The sequence below is a fragment of the Rattus norvegicus genome, chromosome 15 (assembly GCF_036323735.1).
Source record: "Rattus norvegicus strain BN/NHsdMcwi chromosome 15, GRCr8, whole genome shotgun sequence".
NCBI lineage: Eukaryota > Metazoa > Chordata > Mammalia > Rodentia > Muridae > Rattus > Rattus norvegicus.
In genome coordinates, this window is record NC_086033.1 from 28027345 (window position 1) to 28047020 (window position 19676).

The 19676-nt window shown below is 40.7% G+C and overlaps 1 long non-coding RNA gene across 1 annotated transcript in view; it reads right to left on the minus strand.

Moving 5' to 3' along the window:
• Nucleotides 1–16731, minus strand: part of LOC134482188 (uncharacterized) — a 107359-nt gene extending 90628 nt beyond the window's left edge. The window contains exon 1 of the long non-coding RNA XR_010058259.1: nucleotides 16575–16731. This is a non-coding gene — a long non-coding RNA (uncharacterized LOC134482188). The remainder of the gene's footprint in view (nucleotides 1–16574) is intronic.
• Nucleotides 16732–19676: the final 2945 nt, after the last annotated feature.

The window sequence follows — 19676 nt, forward strand, 5'->3', positions numbered from 1 at the left end:
GATAGAAAAGAGGATCTCAGGAGCAGAAGATAGCAAAGAAAATGACACAACAGTCACAGATAACATAACATGAAAAAAGCTCCTAGCACAAAACATTCAGGAAATACAGGACACAGTGAGACGATCAAACCTAAGGATAACAGGTATACAAGAGAGTGAAGACTCCCAACTTAAAGGGATAGGAATATCTTCAACAAAATTATAGAAAAAACTTTCCTAACCTAAGGAAAGAGATGCCCATAAACTTACATGAAGCCTACAGATCTCCAAATAGATTGGACCAGAAAAGAAAATCCTCCCGTCACATAATAGTCAAAACACCAAATGCACAAAACAGAGAAAGAATTTTAAAAGCAGAAAGGGAAAAAGGTCAAGTAACATATAAAGGCAGACCTATCAGAATTGCACCAGACTTCTCAACAGAGACTGTGAAAGCCAGAAGACCATGGGCAGATGTCATACAGACCCTAAGAGAACACAAATGCCAGTCAAGGCTGCTATATCCAGCAAAACTCTCAATTAACATAGATGGAGAAGCCAAGATGTTCCATGACAAAACCAAATTTACACAATATCTTTCTAGAAATCCAGCCCTACAAAGGATAATAGATGGAAAACTCCATCACAAAGAGGGAATCTACAACCTAGAAAAATCAAGAAAGTAATCTTGCAACAAATCCAAAAGAAGAGAGACACACAAGCATAACTCCACCTCTAACAACAAAAATAACAGGAAGCAACAATCACTATTCCTTAATCTCTCTTAACACCAATGGACTAAATTCCCCATTAAAAAGACATAGACTAACAGACTAGATATGTAAAGAGGACCCAGCATTCTACCGCACACAGGAAACAAACCTTAGAGACAAAGAGAGATACTGCCTTAGAGTAAAAGGCTGGAAAACCACTTTCCAAGCAAATGGCCCAAAGAAGCAAGCTGGAGTAGCCATTCTAATATAGAATAAAATCAACTTTCAACCAAAAGTCATCACAAAATGTAAGAAAGGATACTTCATATTCATCAAAGGAAAAATCCACCAAGAAGAACTCTCAATTCTAAATAACTATGCTCCAAATACAAGGAACCTACATTCATAAAAGAAAGCTTATTAAAGCTCAAAGCACACATTGCACCTCACACAATAATAGTAGGAGATTTCAAAACCCCACTCTCATCAATGGACAGATCATGGAAACATAAATTAAACAGAAACACAGAAAACTTAACAGAAGTTATGAGTCAAATGGACTTAGCAGATATTTACAGAATATTTCATCCTAAAGCAAAAGACTATACCTTCTTCTCAGCATCTCATGGTACCTTCTCCCAAATTGACCATATAATTGGCCACAAAACAGGCCTCAACAGATACAAGAAGATTGAAATAATCCCACGCATCCTATCAGATCACCAAGGAATAAGACTGGTCTTCAATAACAAGAGAAAGCCCACAGATACAGGGAAGTTGAAAAACACTCTACTCAATGATAACTTGGTCAAGGAAAAACTAAAGAAAAAAATTAAAGACTTTTTAGACTCTAATGAAAATGAAGGTACAACACACCCAAACTTATGGGACACAATGAAAGTAGTGCCAAGAGGAAAACTCAAAGCTCAGCCTGACTTCAAAAAGAAACAGGAGAGAGCATACATTAGCAGCTTGGCAGCACACATAAAGCTCAAGAACAGAAAGAAGCAAATACACCCAGGAGGAGAAGAAAGCAGGAAATAATCAAACACAGGACTGAAATCAACCAAGTAGGAACAAAAAGGACTATGCAAAGAATCAACAAAACCAGGAACTGGTTCTTTGAGAAAATGAACAAGACAGCTAAACCCTCAGCCAGACTAATCATATCCAAATTAACAAAATCAGAAATGAAAAGGGAGCCATAACAACTGAATCAGAAGAAATTTAAAAAAATCATCAGATCCTACGACAAAAGCCTATATTCAACAAAACTGGAAAATCTGGAGGAAATGGACAATTTTCTAGACAAATACCAGGTACCAAAGTTAAGTCAGGATCAGATAAATCATCCAAACAACCTCCTAACTCCACAAGAATTAGAAGTCATTAAAAGTCTCCCTACCAAGAAGGGCCCAGGACCAGATAGGTTTAATACAGAATTCTATCAGACCTTCATAGAAGACCTCATACCAATATTGTCCAAACTATTCCACAAAATAAAAACAGACAAAGAACTACCCAAGTCCTTCTATGAAGCTACAATAATTCTTATTCCTAAACCACACAAAGACCCAACAATGAAAAAGAACTTTAGACCAATTTCCCTTATGAATATTGATACAAAAATACTCAGTAAAATTCTTGCAATCTGAATCCAAGAACACATCAAAACGATCATCCATCATGATCAAGAAGGCTTCATTTCAGGGATGCAGAGATGGTTCAATATAGGGAAATCCAGAAACATAATCCACTATATAAACAAATTCAAAGAAAAAACCAAATGATCATTTCATTAGATGCTGAGAAAGCATTTGACAAAATTCAGCACCCCTTCATGATAAAAGTCCTGGAAAGATTAGGAATTCAAGGCCCATATCTAAACATAGTAAAAGCAATATAGAGCAAACTAATAGCTAACATTAAACTAAATGGAGAGAAACTTGAAGCAATCCCACTAAAATCAGAGACTAGAGAAGGCTGCCCACTCTCACCTTACTTATTCAATAAAGTATTCAAAATCCTAGCCAGAGCAATCAGACAACAAAAGGTCAAAGGGATACAAATTGGAAAGGAAGAAGTCAAAATATCAGTATTTGCAGATATGATAGTATCCTTAAGTGACCCCAAAAGTTCCGCCAGAAACCTACTAAGCCTGATAAACAACTTCCCCAAAGTGCCTGGTTATAAAATTAACTCAAACAAATCAGCAGCCTTCCTCTACTCAAAGAATAAACAGGCTGAGAAAGAAATTAGGGAAATGACACCCTTCACAATAGTCTCAAATAATAGAAAATATCTTGGTGTTACTCTAACCAAGCAAGTGAAGGATCTGTATGATAAGAACTTCAACTCTCTGAAGAGAGAAATTGATTTCAGAAGCTGGAAAGAGCTCCCATGCTCATGGATTGGCAGGATTAATATGGTAACAATAGTCATTTTGCCAAGAGCAATCTACAGAAGCAATGCAATCCCCATCAAATTTCCAACGCAATTCTTCATAGAGCGAGAAAGAGCAATTTGCAAATCCATTTGGAATAACAAAAAACCCAGGATAGCAAAAACTATCCTCAACAATAAAAGAACTGAGGGAATCACCATTCCTGACCTCAAGCAGTATTACAGAGCAAGAGTGATGCAAACTGTATGGTGTTGGTACAGAGACAGGCAGGTAGATCAGTGGAATAGAATTGAAGACCCAGAAATGAACCCATATACCTATGGTCACTTGATCTTTGACAAAGGAGCTAAATTCATCCAATGGAAAAAAGATAGCATTTTCAACAGATGGTGCTGGTTCAACTGGAGGTCAGCATGTAGAAGAATGAAAATTGATCCATTTTTATCACCATAAGATCAAGTGGATCAAGGTCCTCCACATCAAACCAGATACACTCGAACTAATAGAGGAAAGAGTAGGGAATGGGTACTGGGGAAATTTTCTGATAAAAACAGCAATGGCTTATGCTCTAAGATCAAGAATCGACAAATGGGACCTCATAAAACTACAAATTAATAAAATATAATAAATTAATTAAATAAAAATTAATTATTAAAATTAATAAAATATGGAGACTACTGCAAGCTGAAATACAAAAGCAACATTCAATAGCTTGGAGTGATGCAAAATTAATGAACATGATAAAAATTGATATATAGATAAATGCAAAATTAATATCTTTTGTAGCATGTTTCCTTTGACATAGCTCAAAAAATAAATGCATAAGATACAATAGATAAACACTAGATGTGTTCCTAATAACATATTAGATAACTACATGTATAGTTTTCTGTATATATAAGGGTTCTGACATAATTTTTAATAAAATTTTTATATTTGAGGTTTATATGCTTTGGAATAAATAGCCACTTATTCCCATTGAAAACAAAGGAGCAACACTAAATGTACTGTTGCTTTTTTTGGCTCATGGTCAAATGTAATACTCTCCTGTGTGAACCTGTAGGTCTTCACACTCCCTTACCATCATGTTTAGCTTTTCCAGTACAATCCTGATTTCAGCCAGTATAATTTGTTAGTTTATCATTGCTATGTGGTTCTTGCATTTCTACTGCGTTCAATGTATTATATATTTTATCTTGTCATTGTTAAAAATCATCTTATTAATAGGTGTGCTTATTATAAACACTGTGCCTCTGGTCCACGCATTGTCTTTAAGGCTTTCTATTGAATATTCAGACATTTTCTAAGTCATGGCAGATGCTCTCATATGCCATTGCTATGCATCTTTGGGCCTTCACATTTATTGAGAAATTCATTTGTTATGTTTTTAAAGAACAAGGTATTTGTGAAGAAAAGGATTTGGCTCCTTGGCTTCTACCACACACAATAGATAACTCTGGCTTCCTAGTTGGACACAAGTCTGTGATTAGTGCAAAATACAATGATATTTCCTAAGGGACTCTGAATATTTGTTAAACTTATATTTTAATGTCAAAAACAATTACAGTTAAAATAAATAAAATTATAGAAAATTATCATAGAAAACTACTATTATAGAAATTGTTATAACATTTAAAAGCGTTCCCAGTACAGCTTGATCTGTACAGACTTCCAGGCCATCCAGAACTACAAAGAGAGGCCCCGTGTCTTAGTTAGGATTTCTACTGTTATAAAGGGACATCACAACCACGCCAACTCTTATAAAGGGTAGCATGTAATTGTGGCTAGATCACAGTTTCAGAGATGTCAGCATGTCTACAAACATGGAAACATGCAGGCAGACACGTTGCTGGGGAGGAGCTGGGAGTTCTACACCCAAATCTGCAGGCAGCAGGAAGAAAGCGTCCCTGGTCTCTCGAAGTCTTAAAGCCCATGCCTAGTGACACACTACTCCAAAACCCATACGTCCTAGTAGTGCCGCTCACTCCCTGTGAGCCTATGGGGGGCATTTCCATTTACACCACCACGTCCTGTCTGACTTTTCTCCCAGTGTGATGAGTCCTTGTGAACAAGTTTAACGGGGGTTGACAGTTCAGAGGTTGAGTCCATAATCATCATGGCAGGTAGCATGGCAGTGGCAGGCAGGCAGGCAGGCATAGTGCTAAAGTAGTAAGTAAGAGCTTTCAGCCTGCTGTCTGAGAGCCAACTGTGAACAGCTTGGTGGTTTGAAACCTCTAAGCCCATCCCCAATAACAAACCTCCTCCAAAATCCCTCATCTATTAATTCTTCCCAAACAATTCCACCAGTCAGTGACAACGCATCAAATATATGATCCTAAGGGAGAAATTCCAGTTCAAACCACCACAGCGGACCCTGTCTCAAAAAAAACAAAAAACAAACAAAAAAAGAAACCCCAAAACCTCCTTATATTTATGATGGAACCATGTTTATTAAGTGAGATTTTAACCCAGTGGGTTTTTCCAGAAATCCTTTAGTTAGAGACAGTCTTTCCATTCAAAGGTGAAGTGTTTTACACAGGTGTGTTGTCTGGCACCAAGAGAAGCTGTTCAGTGTGAGATAATCCTGATCTATAAGATCTCACTTCGAGGTGGTCACAGAAAAAGTATCAGTCATTGGGCCCAGGAAAGTGGCTGCTTGAGGTAACAGGAAATATTTCAGTTCTAACTTGAAATACACGAAAACATACACTTTCTCCCACATTGTCTTGGAGTAAATGCCTCTTGATTTCGTTTTGTCACTAAGCTGTCAGACTTTTACTTTGAACATCTCAAATAGGAAAGGGCTTTTTTTTGTTGTTGTTTTGTTTTGTTTTGTTTTGTTTTGGTCACTGTCAATATCCACAAGATGGCAGCCTCTTCTCAGAGACTCTGGAGGAAACTCTCAAGTGTTTTTGAATGAGAGTCCTGGGGGAGTGGTAGGAGAGGAGGGGGAAGGGAAAAGGGAGGGGCTTGCTGATGAAACAAGGGTGTTGAAAAGTTGCTCTACTTGGTGGAACATCATTTTTATGTTTCCAGAAGGAGAAACATTAGAAATGTGAAACTCATTTTTAGGGGCTTAAGATCTGAATCCCCAGCAGAGAGAGATAAGGGGAAATGATGAAATCCTTGAGTGTTTCACTAGTGATCCTGTGGCTCCAGTTTAATTGTGAGTTTTGGGCATTTCTTTTGGATAGAAGGTGTGATGTATGATGTCATTGTCTATTTTAGGATAGTGGTAGAAACACAGATGTTTTAAGTCTCTAGTTAAAGGATGGGAGGCCCATGGAAAAGTTATTCTAGAATGTTACCATCCAAGTGCATCCAGTCTTATTTGTCTGACCTTTGTCTTTCTGCACAGGGGTGAGCAGCCAGCAGAAGGTGCAGCAGAGCCCAGAATCCCTCATTGTCCCAGAGGGAGCCATGACGTCTCTCAACTGCACATTCAGTGATCGTGCTTCTAACGACTTCAGGTGGTACAGACAGCTTTCTGGGAAAGGCCTTGAGTTGCTGGTGTCCATCTTCTCCGATGGTGAAAAAGAAGAAGGCAGATTCACAGCTCACCTCAATATAGCCAGACTGCAAGTCTCTCTACACATGAGAGACCTGGGGCCCAGTGACTCTGCTGTCTACCTCTGTGCAGTGAGCACACAGTGCTCCCCAGGCACCTGCATCCTGCACCCAAACCTTGGGCCCCACAAGGCCTGAGCTAGAGCAGACTTGATTTGAAGTCTTTACCTTATGCCAATACCTCAGTCTCAACAATACTGCTCTAAACTTCCTGAGTCTTCTCCCTCCTCCTCCGTTTTATTTTTCATAATCTAGTGACTCTAATGAGTGGTACCCCTCTGCTTATGGGTGTGGATCATTGACTGATACACGGGCATCCTACAAGGGCATCCTTTCTAAGGAATAATGACTCTCCTTGCCCCAACAGCCACCAATTCCTCCTCAGCATGGAAGGGGCCTCAGGAGCCTCTTTACTCTTCATACTTGAAGTTTTACATGTCTTGATCTTGTGCATGTCTGGTACAAGAACTGCAGGCCCTGTGAGTTCATGTTGGACAGCAGTTCTGTCATGTCCAAAGAAAAGATTTTAAAGCTTTCATCCTCTCAGTCTTAGGTTTTTTTTTCCACTTCTCTTCTAAGACTTTCCATAAGCTTTGTTGGGATGAGGAGTGGGTAGATGTTTCACCTGTGGCTAAGCACTCTCTGTCTCTTATTTTCATAACTGTGAGCATTCCTCTGATCCCTGACTTTCTACAGTTCTTCAATCCCCTCTTTTGTGACATTTCCCCAGCCTTGGAGTGGCTGATATAGATATCCCATTTAGGTTTGAACCCTCAGCACTTACTCTCCGCACCTCAGGTAGTTTTTATGCATCTCTGCATTAGTTCAATGAAAAGAAAGCTTCCTGGACCAAGGTTAAGAACAACACTATTCTGGTCATTGGCTTTTGTTTAAACTCAGTCACATTCCTTCCTTGCATCTTGTAGGCACATTTTAACTCTTCCTTTGGATGATCAGATTATCAATTTCGGTTCAAGAAAACTTCATAGATAAAGTCTCAGATCTGGTCATACTTTTATGACTTTCCTCAGGGCTCTAGGTATAAACACTGGCCATGCTCCTATGCAGCCCATGCTATCATCCTTTGTACTGTTTAAAGCCTGGGTCAAAGTCCTTATGTATATTTTGATTTCTGTCACTTTACCCCTTGTTTAATTTTGTGCAGATCCAATTTGGTTTCCTTTCTGCATTCTCACAGAATTTTCTGTCCCGTATAGCATTTTCTTATTGGTCCAAAGAATAAAAAGCTTAATATAGTTAACAGCACTAGAGGCATCTGAGATGCACAAGTGTCAACACCAGCCAGTGACTATCAGCTATTAGGCAGTCAAGGTCAGCATCCAAGAAAGCACAATTCTAAGGTAGGTAGAGGAAGCTTTGTCAACTTCTAATGGGTGGTTAGTACCTGAACATCACATGGTCATTTCCCAAGTTTAGACATGCATAGACCATGATCACCCAGATAAGTAACTAATATCAGCATAATTACACAGGCACATGTCCAGTCTCTTCCATAGCCCTATAAAGACCTTAGATAAGGTTGCCAGTTCTTTTCTTTCTGAAATCTGTCTCATAACTTTCTTTTACTTTTTCTTATTATCACTTTTCTATAATTCTCTTAATAAAGATTGCCTTGGCTTTGCATACACATATAAGAGTCCACATTTTTACTTTCATTGACTTGAGGTCACAAAATCATAGCCACTGTCCCAGGTCAATCTTTGGTGATGTCAGTGTCTGGCACCAGGCCCTTTGGTCATGCACAAGCTGAGTTGTGAATGGGCCTGCCAAACAGATCTCTGCATCCCTGGGAACTGTGTAAAACCCTTTCCACATCCATGTCTTACTGAATTAAACTGTTGCCTCTTAACTGTTCTAGAATGAAATGGCTTTGTAATTTCTCCTGAATAGCTCTGGATTCAGGAATCCCACAATATGTTCTAATGGCAGAATGAGGTGGCAAGTGCCAGATGGCAGATGGCAATGTGGCAGTGCTTCTGTCCCTTTAGGTGTGTGTGTGTGTGTGTGTGTGTGTGTGTGTGTGTGTGTGTGTGTAGACTAAGCTTTCTTCTGACTAAGGGCTCTGGAAAATAGACTAGAGTGTGTTTTCAGTATCGGGAACTAACTCTTCTTTTGTAGGAATCTATTTCCAAATAAGAGTTCAGAGCTGCATCCCGTGTGATAGAAGGGAGAATTGATCAACTCTGGGAGCCTTCACGGCTGCATGCCTTCAACTACCTGGTGAACTTAATCTATTGGTAACGGGAAAAGGGACATCTAAGTTCAGAGACTGTATCTTTCAAGAGGCCAGGTCTTGATAGTTTGGAAATGTACTTGGTAATGTAAATGCTAACCTCTGATCTCCAGCCTTTATTTCTGTCTAGAGGTGAACAACTTACAATAAGTGAATCCTCAGGCCCCACGCATCTAGGGGGCTGAACATATCACCAAGAACTGCAGTCGCATAGCTTCCATAGCTGCCCTGCAGTGGCACAGGCAGGACTCAGGTGGAGGTCCACCCAGCTACTTAATAAATTTAACTGTGACAAAGAAACAGTGGAAGACTAAAATCACTGTTGACACAGAGGGAGTAGGAGTGAAATAGATTCACTGTTAGGCAGACAGGTAGGGAGGAGGGCCATATAGTTACCCACAATGATGGACTTCAAAGATGGCTGGCTTCTTCTTCACCATCTTACCTGAGATGAAGCTTGGCAGTTTAAAACAGAGGCATGGTGTGACTTTTGTCCACAAGTAGCCCCTACCTACACTGATGCTAAATCTGAACATGGTCAAGACCTGATCAGGACAAGTTTACACCAAAGCTAGGGCCAATCAACCATCTTGTGTTTATTCAAACTGACCAGACATAAATGAGGGGAGGAAATCTTCTTAAAGATCCTTATAAACACCAGCCCTGCAGAAGACACTACACTTTTGGGTTCCTGAACGCCACCTCTGTTCTGCAGAGGTTCTTTCTCTGTTCTCTGTCTGTCTGTCTGTCTGTCTGTCTATCTATCTATCTATCTATCTATCTATCTATCTATCTATCTATCTATCTATCTATCTATCATCTATGTGTTTTCTCATGATAATATAAGATTCTCATCATCAGTTGATGCTGTCTACTGTGTTCTCTCTGCTTCTATATTGTGCTCAAGATTTTCCTACCTACTAATTTTTTAACTGACAGAGAAAAGGAATTTATCACAGTCCCAGAAGGTGAAAAGACCTCTCCTCAGAGCACTTTTCTGTCCCTTTCCTGGCTGCACACACTGCTGCTGTGCTGTGGTTACAGTGCTTGTTATATCATATCATTTGCTTCCAACAAACCCCAACTATAGATGGAGTTAGTATTTATGTCTTCTCGAAAAGAAAAGGATGTTGTTAGTAGTTGAGGTGAACCCTTTCAAAACTTGTGACTTTTTAAAAAAAATATTTATTTATTTAATTTTACACTCAAGATTTTATTCTCCTCCTGGTCCACCACCCCTCCCCCAAGAGTTCCACATTCCATACTTCATCCAGGCCCCCCACACTCCCTCAACCCCTATCTCCACAAGGATGTCCCCACCCCACCCTCCCTACCAGACCTCTAAACTTCCTGGGGTCTCCAGTCTCTTGAGGGTCAGGAGCATCTTCTCTGACTGAACCCAGACCCAGGAGGCCTCTGCTGTATATGTGCTGGAGGCCTTATCTCAGCTGGTGTAGCTGCCTGGTTGGTGATCCAGTGTCTAAGAGATCTCAGGGTTCCAGGTTAATCCAGACTGCTGGTTCTCCTACAGGGTTGCCCTCCTCCTTAGCTTCCTCCATCTTTTCCTCAATTCAATCAGAGGAGTCAGCAGCTTCTGTTCACTGGTTGGGTGTACATATTCTCATCTGACTCTTTCAGCTGCTTGTTGGGTCTTTTGGAGAGTAGTCATGGTAGGACCCTTTTTGTGAGTGCCCCATAGTTTCAGTAATGGTGTCAGGTCTTGGGGCCTCCCCTTGTTCTGGAACCTACTTTGGGCCTGTCGCTGGACCTTCTTTTCCTCAGGCTCTTCTCCATTTCCACGCCTGCATTTCTCTCAGTCAGGAAGAATTATGGGTCAGTGCATTGTCTGTGGGATAGCAACACCATCCCTCACTTGATGCCAAGTCTTTCTGCTGGAGGTGGATTCAATAAGTTCCCTCTCCCATCTGTAGGGCCATTCATATAGGGTCCACCCCTTTGAGTCCTGAGAGTCCCTCACTTCCCAGGTCTCTGGTACATTCTGAGGGTCTTCCCAACCTCCTTCCTGTCAAGCTCACCTATTTCCATTCTCTCTGATGGCCCTCAGGCTTCAGTCCTTTTCCCCACCCAATACCAGATCATGTTCCTCTCTCCCCCACACCCATCCCTTTCCCTCCCCTGTCCTTTGATTGAGGCAAAATACCACGAGCTTAGATTAAAACCTGAAAAACCAGGCTCAACTCTGGCCATTCTTGTGTACACATCTTCAAGTGTAATGACCTTGCATTTCTTCAACTGAAATGAAAGATGTAGATGAACAATCACAAAATATTCTTCATACGCTAATATCAGAATAAAGAATTTTTCCTTTTGAATAAGTTAATAATTATTTTACTAAAATTAATTTGTTTTACTTATGGCTGCTGCCCTTCCAGTTACTCCCTCCCACAATCCTTCCCCCATGCCCTTCCCTTTCTCACTTTCTCAGGAGAGCAAGTGAGGGCTCTCCTGAATATCTCCCTCCCCATCCTAACATGTTAAGGCTTTACAAGGTTAGACACTTTCTCTCCCATTGAAGCCAGACAAGGCAATTCAGCTTGAAAAACATATCCCACATACAGGCAAGAGCTTTTCAGATAGCCCCCATTCCAGTTGTTAGGTACCGTCATGAAGACTAAGTTGCACATCTGCTACATATGTGTGGGGAGGCCTAGGTCCAGCCTGTGTATATTGTTTGGTTGGTGGTTGTGATGGTTTGCATATGCTTGTCCCAGGGAGTGGCACTATTAGAAGGTGTGGCCTTGTTGGTGGAAGTGTGTCATTGTGGAGGTAGACCTGGAGATCTACCTCCTATCCTCCTGAGGATGCCCAGTCTGTTCTTGGCTCCTTTGGAACAAGATATAGAACTCTCAGCTCCTCCTACACCAGGCCTGCCTGGATGCTGCCATGCTTCCACCTTGATGACAATGGACTGAACCTCTGAACCTGTAAGCCAGTCCCAATTAAATGTTGTCACTTATAAGACTTGCCTTGGTCATGCTGTCTGTTCACAGCAGTAAAAATCTAACCATGACAGTGGTTCAGACTCTGAGAGACCCAGGTTGGTTGATTTTGTTGGTCTTCCTTTGGAGTTCCTATCCCCTTCAGAGGCCACTCTTATTCTTCCATAAGAGTTTCCAAGCTCTGTTTATTGTTTGGCTCTGGGTGTCTGTTACTGTTTGAGTCAGCTGCTGGGTGGGGCCTATAAGACAACAACATGCTCCTGTTTGCAAGCATAACATGGTATCATTAATAATGTTAGGGACTGGTGCTTGTCCATGTGATGGTCTCCTGTTGGGCCAGTTATTGGTTGGCTATTCCCTCAGTCTCTGCTCCATCCCCTGTGCCTGCATTTCTTGTAGTCAGGATAAATTTTGAGTTGAAAGTTTTATGGGTGGAATCGTGTTTCATTGTTCCACTGGGGTTCCGGTCTGGCTACAGGAGGTGGCTTCTTCAGGTTCCATATCCTGTAATGAGTCACAGCTAAGGTCATCCCATTGATTCTTGGGCGCCTCCCTTATCCCAGGTCTCTGTCTCATCCTGGAGATGCCTCCTACTTCCTCACCTCCACTAATTGCAGTTTCCCTTCATTTTAATGGTCATTTAGCCATCTCTCCTGTTCTCCACACCTGATCCTGATTCCCCCATTCCCCTATCTCCCTTCCCTTCCTCACAGTACCCTCCCTTCATCAGCCTCTTATGACTATTTTATTCCCCTCTGTAAGTGAAATTCAAGCTCCCTAGATTGGATCTTCCTTCTTGTTTAGCTTCTTCAGTTTTGTAGAGTGTAACGTGGTCCCTGCATTTCATGGCTAATATCCACTTATGAGTTCATATCATGCATGTCTTTGGGCATTGTGTTACCCTACCCAGGGTGATATTCCCAAGTCCCATCCATTTGCCTGCAAAGTTCATTATGTCTTAGTTTTTGATAGCTGAATAGTATTCCATTGTGTAGATGTACCACATTTTCTTTATACATTATTCAGTTGAGAGACTTATAGAAGAATGAAAAGAGATCCATAGTCACCACCCTGGACAAAACTCATGTCCAAGTAGTTCAATGACCTCAAAATAAAACTAGATATGCTAAATCTCATAGGAGAGAAAGTGGGAAATACCCTTAATGAATTGGCACAAGAGATGAGTTCCTGAACCAATGGCTCATGCTATAAGATCAACAATTCATAAGTGGGACTTCAAGAAACTACAAAGCTTTTGTAAGGCAAAGGACACTGTCAATAGGACAAATAAGCAGCCCACAGGTTGAGAAAGAATCTTTACCCATCTTATATCTGACAAAGGACTAACATCCAAGATTTACAAAGAACTCAAGAATTTAGACACCAACAACCCAAATAACCAAAAACTAGGTAAAGAACTAAACAGAATCCTCAATAGAGGAATCTCAAATGGTCAAGAAACACTTATGGAAATGTTCAAAGTCCTTAGTCATCAGGGAATGCAAATCAAAACAACTATAAGGTCCCATCTTATATCCATCAGAATGACTAAGATTAAAAACTCAAGGGACAGCACATGCTGCAAGGATATGGAGCAGGGGGAACACTCCTCCATTGCTGGTGGGAATGCCAACATTTACAACCACTTGGGAAATCAATTTGGTGGTTTCTGAGAAAGCTGGGAATATTTCTGCCTCAATACCCAGCTATACCACTCCTAGGCATATACCCAAACGATGCTCCAACATCTTACAAAGGCACTTGGTCAACTATATTCATATATATATATATATGAATATATATATATATATTAGCAGATTTATTTATACTGTCCAGAATAAAAAGGTTTGAATACTTGTGGATCATGAGGAAGGACTTAGTAGTGAAAGGCCCCTAATCTCTGTGTGTAGCATTAAGTCCTAGATGGGCCCTTGACTTACTGAGGTAAATCTTCCAGTTCCAAGAAGTGCTGAACATGAGGTGTTAAAATGAGCAGCATCCTGAAATGGTATGGTTTGGAGGTAGGTGTTTGTCTTAGTCAGGGTTTCTATTACTGCGTAAACATCATGGCCAAGAAACAAGTTGGGGAGGAAATGGTTTATTCAGCTTACACTTCATCATGAAAGGAAGGCAGGATTGGAACTCAAGCAGGGCAGGAAGCAGGAGCTGATGCAGAGGACATAGAGAGATGTTACTTACTGGCTCGTTTCCCCTGGCTTGCTCAGCTTGCTCTCTTATAGAACCCAAGACTATCATCCCAGGAATGGCACAATTGGCTGGGCTCTTCCCCCTTGACCACTAGTTGAGAAAATGCCTTACAGCTGGGTCTCATTGACATATTTCCTCAACTGAGACTCCTTTCTCTGTGATAACTTCAGCTTGTGTCAAGTTGACACATATAACCAGCCATTACAGTATTCCTATGATTAAATGCACTCTAATATCTAGTTATACTTGCTTCTACTATGCACATGCATTAGAGTTTTCAAATCTTGCAGATTTGCTCAGCAGACATTTACTCTTCCTGGAATCTGAAACACTCAGTGGTCACCACTATGACTTGGGTTTTGCCAACTTCACCCTTTGGCCTCTCAAGGCTTTCAGGAATCTGGTTGTGCTGTACCGTGCCTGGTATCCCTAGCTTTCCTGTGGGCCTCAGTGCAGGCATTGGTGATACCAGGCTGGTACATTCTTCAAAACAAGCATTAGGCAAATGACACTGAATTCTCCTGCCAAGTTCCCCTGTAGTCTGGACCCTTTATCACTGATACAGGGAATGGCTCCTGAATGTCTAAGTGACTAAATTAAGGAAAACACTTCCCAGCATAAACTTTTTCCAGAAAGGGCCCGAAGAGACTGTTTTGCAGGAACCTTTTCTTTAAGTGAAAAATCTTCTATTCTTTTACTCTGGGGTATCTTACCGTCCAGGCACCATTTCCAGCATTCCAGTGAAAAGTAGCGTGTACTCTCTATACCAGCATTGATCTATTGAATGATTACGGTTGATGTTCGTCTGCACCTATCATGTCTGTAGCTTTAAACACGTTATATCTTTCTATTTTTATTCTCTCCATTCTCACTAAAAAGTCTGGGTAAAAGCAGCAAGTAATTACCTAGTGAAGGACTGGATGTCTTGGGACCATAAGGAAGTGAGTGAGTGAGTGAGGAGTGAGTGAGTGAATGAGTGAGTGAGTGAGAGAATGAGTAAGCCAGTGAATAAATGTGTCTGTTGGTGAGTTTCTAAGTGAGTACCAGCTTCATTTCTTAATGTTTTACTACTTAAGCATATGTTTCATTCAGAATAGGGTTTTATCATCAAGTTCTGGACAGTAACCAGAGCACTGCCAATATACAGCCAATATAGAGAACTGGCAATAAAGTGTAGTACTTGAGGGAATATAGAACTCCATTGGACAATAACTTCAGAAAATAATACTCATCCTGGCACTGGGATTTTAATTTGTTATTCCATGGTGTCTTTTAGGAGCCTTGTTGTCCCATTATAGGCTCAGTCTATTTAATATGTGTATAGACATAGGAAACTTATACAGTAGTAGATATAATTTTATGTGACTTTCCACTTCTGCTTTCCATTCTATACTCTGCTCTGACATAAGGTCAGCAAGCAATAAACAAGATCCAATGAAACTAAACACCTTCTGCACAGCTAAGTGCTCCAACACGTGCGTGGAGAGCCATCCTACAGAATGAGAAAATCCTTTTCAGCTATACATATGTAGAGTATACAAGCAACTAAAACCCATAACCATCAAGAAACAAGTCCAATTGAAAAATTAAAGATGGAGCTAAACAAAGAATACTGAATACTGAATGGCTGAGAAACATTTTACAATGTTCAGCATCCCCACTTATTACATAAATGAAAATTAAAGCTGCTTTGAGATTCTATATTACTTGGGTAGTACTAAAATGATAGCTAAGAACCAAAAAGCAAAGGATGAGAAATAATGCCTTTGATTTGGAGAAAGGGAAACATTAATTCACTGCTGATGGGTGTGCATACTAATGGATCACTATGGAATCAATGTAAAGTTTCCTCAAAGTCTAGAAATAGGTTTATCAGATGATCCTGGGATATTTTCTTTGTTCTGTGTTATTGACAACTCTGTAACTCTATAGACTGCATCTGATTATTCATGTTCATTGTTGTTCTGCTCATGGTAGTTAGGGAATACATACAGCTGATGAATTGGTCATTAAACAATAGTACATTCATTGTTTCTGATTTGCTTGTTTATTTGTTTGGGCATTAGCCATTATTTCTGGGTAAAATGAAACCGTGAAGTACCTTTAATCTGTATTGTGATGATATCTAGAGGTGTTAACACTAACTGTCCTTCAGTTTTTGAGAACTATTTATATAGTTCCATGCTCCAATTTTATTTGGTTGTTTGATTTATTGATGTTTAGATTTTTATGTTCTTTTAATATTCTAGGTACTTAATGTTCTTGGATGTATATGTGAAAAAATGAAGCTCTTTTCCCATTGTGCATTTTGGAAATTTCACATCGAAATGAATTACAGATCCTTCCATAAATAAAATAAAAAGCAGAACATGATACAGAGAAGACGACGTTGTAGGTCACTCAGCCCCAGATGGAACATGTACATCCCACACCCTCCTCCCAAGACTCAGAGTTCATTGAGGACGAGGGGGTGGGAAGACTCTACGAACCTGTAAAGGAAACAGCATTTTCTGGAGACTGCAGGACAGCTGCACATATGAACTCACAGAGGTTGACAAGCCTTGCAAAGGATCAGGTCAGTCAGAAATTCTGTCGCAAAAGGGGAAAGTGGGCGTTCCCATCCTTACTAAGGAGCTATTGGCAGTTGGTATCTGCTGGAGATGAGATTCCATTTTCTTTAAAGGTACAGACACTGGCACATAGATCACTCTCCACTGAAGGCCATGTATCCAAGAGTATATGAATAGTACAAGCTCTAACACAAAACTTCTTATGCTTTATTTTTAAAAGGGGTGGGGCAAATTGATTTGGTATGAAAGAGGGGATGGATTTGGCAGAAAGGGAGGGAGCAGGTGAGTACAAACAAAATTCACTGCAGAGCAATCTTTAAAAACTAAAAATCCAAGAGAATATAGATAGATTTTTAACAGATGTGTTTGTATACTTTATGTATAATCATTGTGCTAAATATCATAGGATACACGTAGTCCAGTAACAGTTGTGATTTCAGCCATCCACTAGGGGCTTGAGACCTTCCTCCTTTTGGTGAGGTTCTAAGTTTATTTACAAGGTGCTGATCTCTGTGGTACAGGTTGAAGGGAAATCAGCAGAGGGCGCTGCCTCTTCAGATGTGGCTAAGATCTCATTCAGGAGGTGACTTAACATGAGAGACTCACTGTGCAGACAGAGGTCCTTGTCTCTGAGTGAGGAGTTTGAGGAGAGCCTGCAGAGGACTTGCCCTGTGACTTTGGTGCACTCAAGGACCAAGTGTCATTTCTTCTATGAACATGCTTCCTGACACCTGCTCTGTTCTCGTGCTCCTCCTAATACTCAGTAAGTTATGTTTAACTCTAAGGGTTAATGACGTCCTTTTCTTACAACTCTAGAAGTCTTTAGTGTTCCTCTTCACATACAAAAGTAATTCTTATCTATCTATCTGTCTGTCTATCTATCTATCTATCTATCTATCTATCTATCTATCTATCTATCTATCTATCTATCTATCTATTTCAGGAAGGAGCAATGGAGACTCAGTGACCCAGACAGAAGGCCTGGTCACTCTCACAGAGGGGTCGCTTGTGGTGCTGAACTGCACCTATCAGACTACTTACTCAGTTTCTACCCTGTTCTGGTATGTGCAATATCTCAATGAAGCCCCTCGGCTACTCCTGAGGAGCTCTACAGACAACAAGAGGACCGAGCACGAAGGGTTCCACGCCGCTCTCCATAAGAGCAGCCGCTCCTTCCGTCTGCAGAAGCCCTCAGCACAGCTGTCAGACTCTGCCCTGTACTACTGTGCTGTGGAGACACAGTGAGGGAGACGGCAGGGGAAGCTGCACATGAACCAAGGGTGCAGGAGGGCTGGGGGCTGAGGGTGGGAGCCTAAGAGCTTTCAGTAAGTGGTATTTCCCTAGCTTCCTGAAAAACACGAACAAATGTCAGATCAGACACCTAGAAATTTAGGAATTAGTGGATTTTCTGACAGGATAGCATGGAAGTCATTACTAGAGACAATCCAAGCTTTGATCCTCAGAAATAAAGTACTCTCCCTAGATGGGGGAACTCTCACAGCAAACATTTCCAAGAAAACCCTGACATGGGATTTATCTCTACCAGGATGTCTTACAAAATATAGTGATTTAAATTCTCCAACAATCTTCTTCCATTACCCCTCAAATTTATGACCGAAATGAGAAACATAGACTCTAGTCTTTAAAAATATGTTTGAGTTTCCCTCTATAAGTTACTTATATTCTTCTTTTCCTTGGTTCTTACAGAGAGTTCTGCCTGACTTCACATCTGAGGTTTTTGTTTATTGCTGTAAAGAGATGCCATGATGAAATCAGCTCATAAAAGAACCCATTAAATGAGGACTTGATTAGGGTTTAGAGGGTGAGCCCATGACTGTCATGGTAGGAAACACAGTAGCAGGCAGGACGGCCCTGGAGCAGTAGCTGAGAGCTTATATCTGATCACATAAGATGCAGAGAGGGAGAGACTGGGCCTGGCTTGGGCTTTGAGAACAGAGCTCACCACCTGCCTCCTCCATTAGCAAAGCCACCCCTCATACCTCACATCTAAATAGTCTACCAAGCTTGAATCAAACTTTCAGATATTTGAACCTATGAGCCATTCTCTTTCAAACCACCGCATTCCCTGACAGCCTTCACTTAGAGAAGCCGCTCATGAAACACAGCCTTTGGAACTCTCAAAATGATGCCCTGAGATGCAGGTCCTTCTTTGTCCTAAGCACTGTGTATAGTGCAGCCTGGTCCTAAAAGACTGTCCAGAAGTCCCTTCCTCTTAAAGTCTGCTCTTGTCTAACTTTTGTTAAATCCTGACATCCTGGTATCTTCAGTCATCTGATATTAGAATTAGATCCTCTGACAATTGTTCTGAAACATGGGAAAGAAGGCCAAGGTTTCTGAAAAAAATACTGGGTTAAAAATAAAATGCTCTAGTAGTCATATTTATATCTGTAAAGGAAGAAAGATCTGAAATCAAACACTACAGTGCCATAGAGTCTCTCAAGAAAGACTCATGTTTGTGTACACAAAGAAGATATCCTCATTATCTTACTGGTTACGGAGCAAAGTGGAATGTCTAATTAAGTTTCTTTTTTTAAATATTTATTTATTTACTTTATGTGTGTGAGTACACTGTAGCTGTCTTCAGACACACTAGAAGAGAGCATCAGATCTCATTTACAGATGGGTGTGAGTCACTGTGTGGTTGCTGGGAATTGAAATCAGGACCCCTGGAAGAGCAGTCAGTGCTGTTAACTGCCGAACCATCTCTCCAGCCCCCTAATTGAATTTATAAATGCCAAATCTACTTCAAATGGCACAACATAGAATAGAATCTGTCAGATGAGCAATCCTCAATCGTGGAAGGAATATCAGGTCTAATGAAAGCTCCAGTGCCAAGTATGGAACCCTTCCCTCGGGTGTTACCTGGGGGTGTCAAGAGACTCCTTTAAATAAAATAGGCCCTTGGTTGCCCTCCTAGATTTGAAGTTAAGACCCTGTTTTTAAGGAAACTGCAGGCTTCAGACATAAGAACCTGGAGGGATTTAGTTAGAACTAACTTGA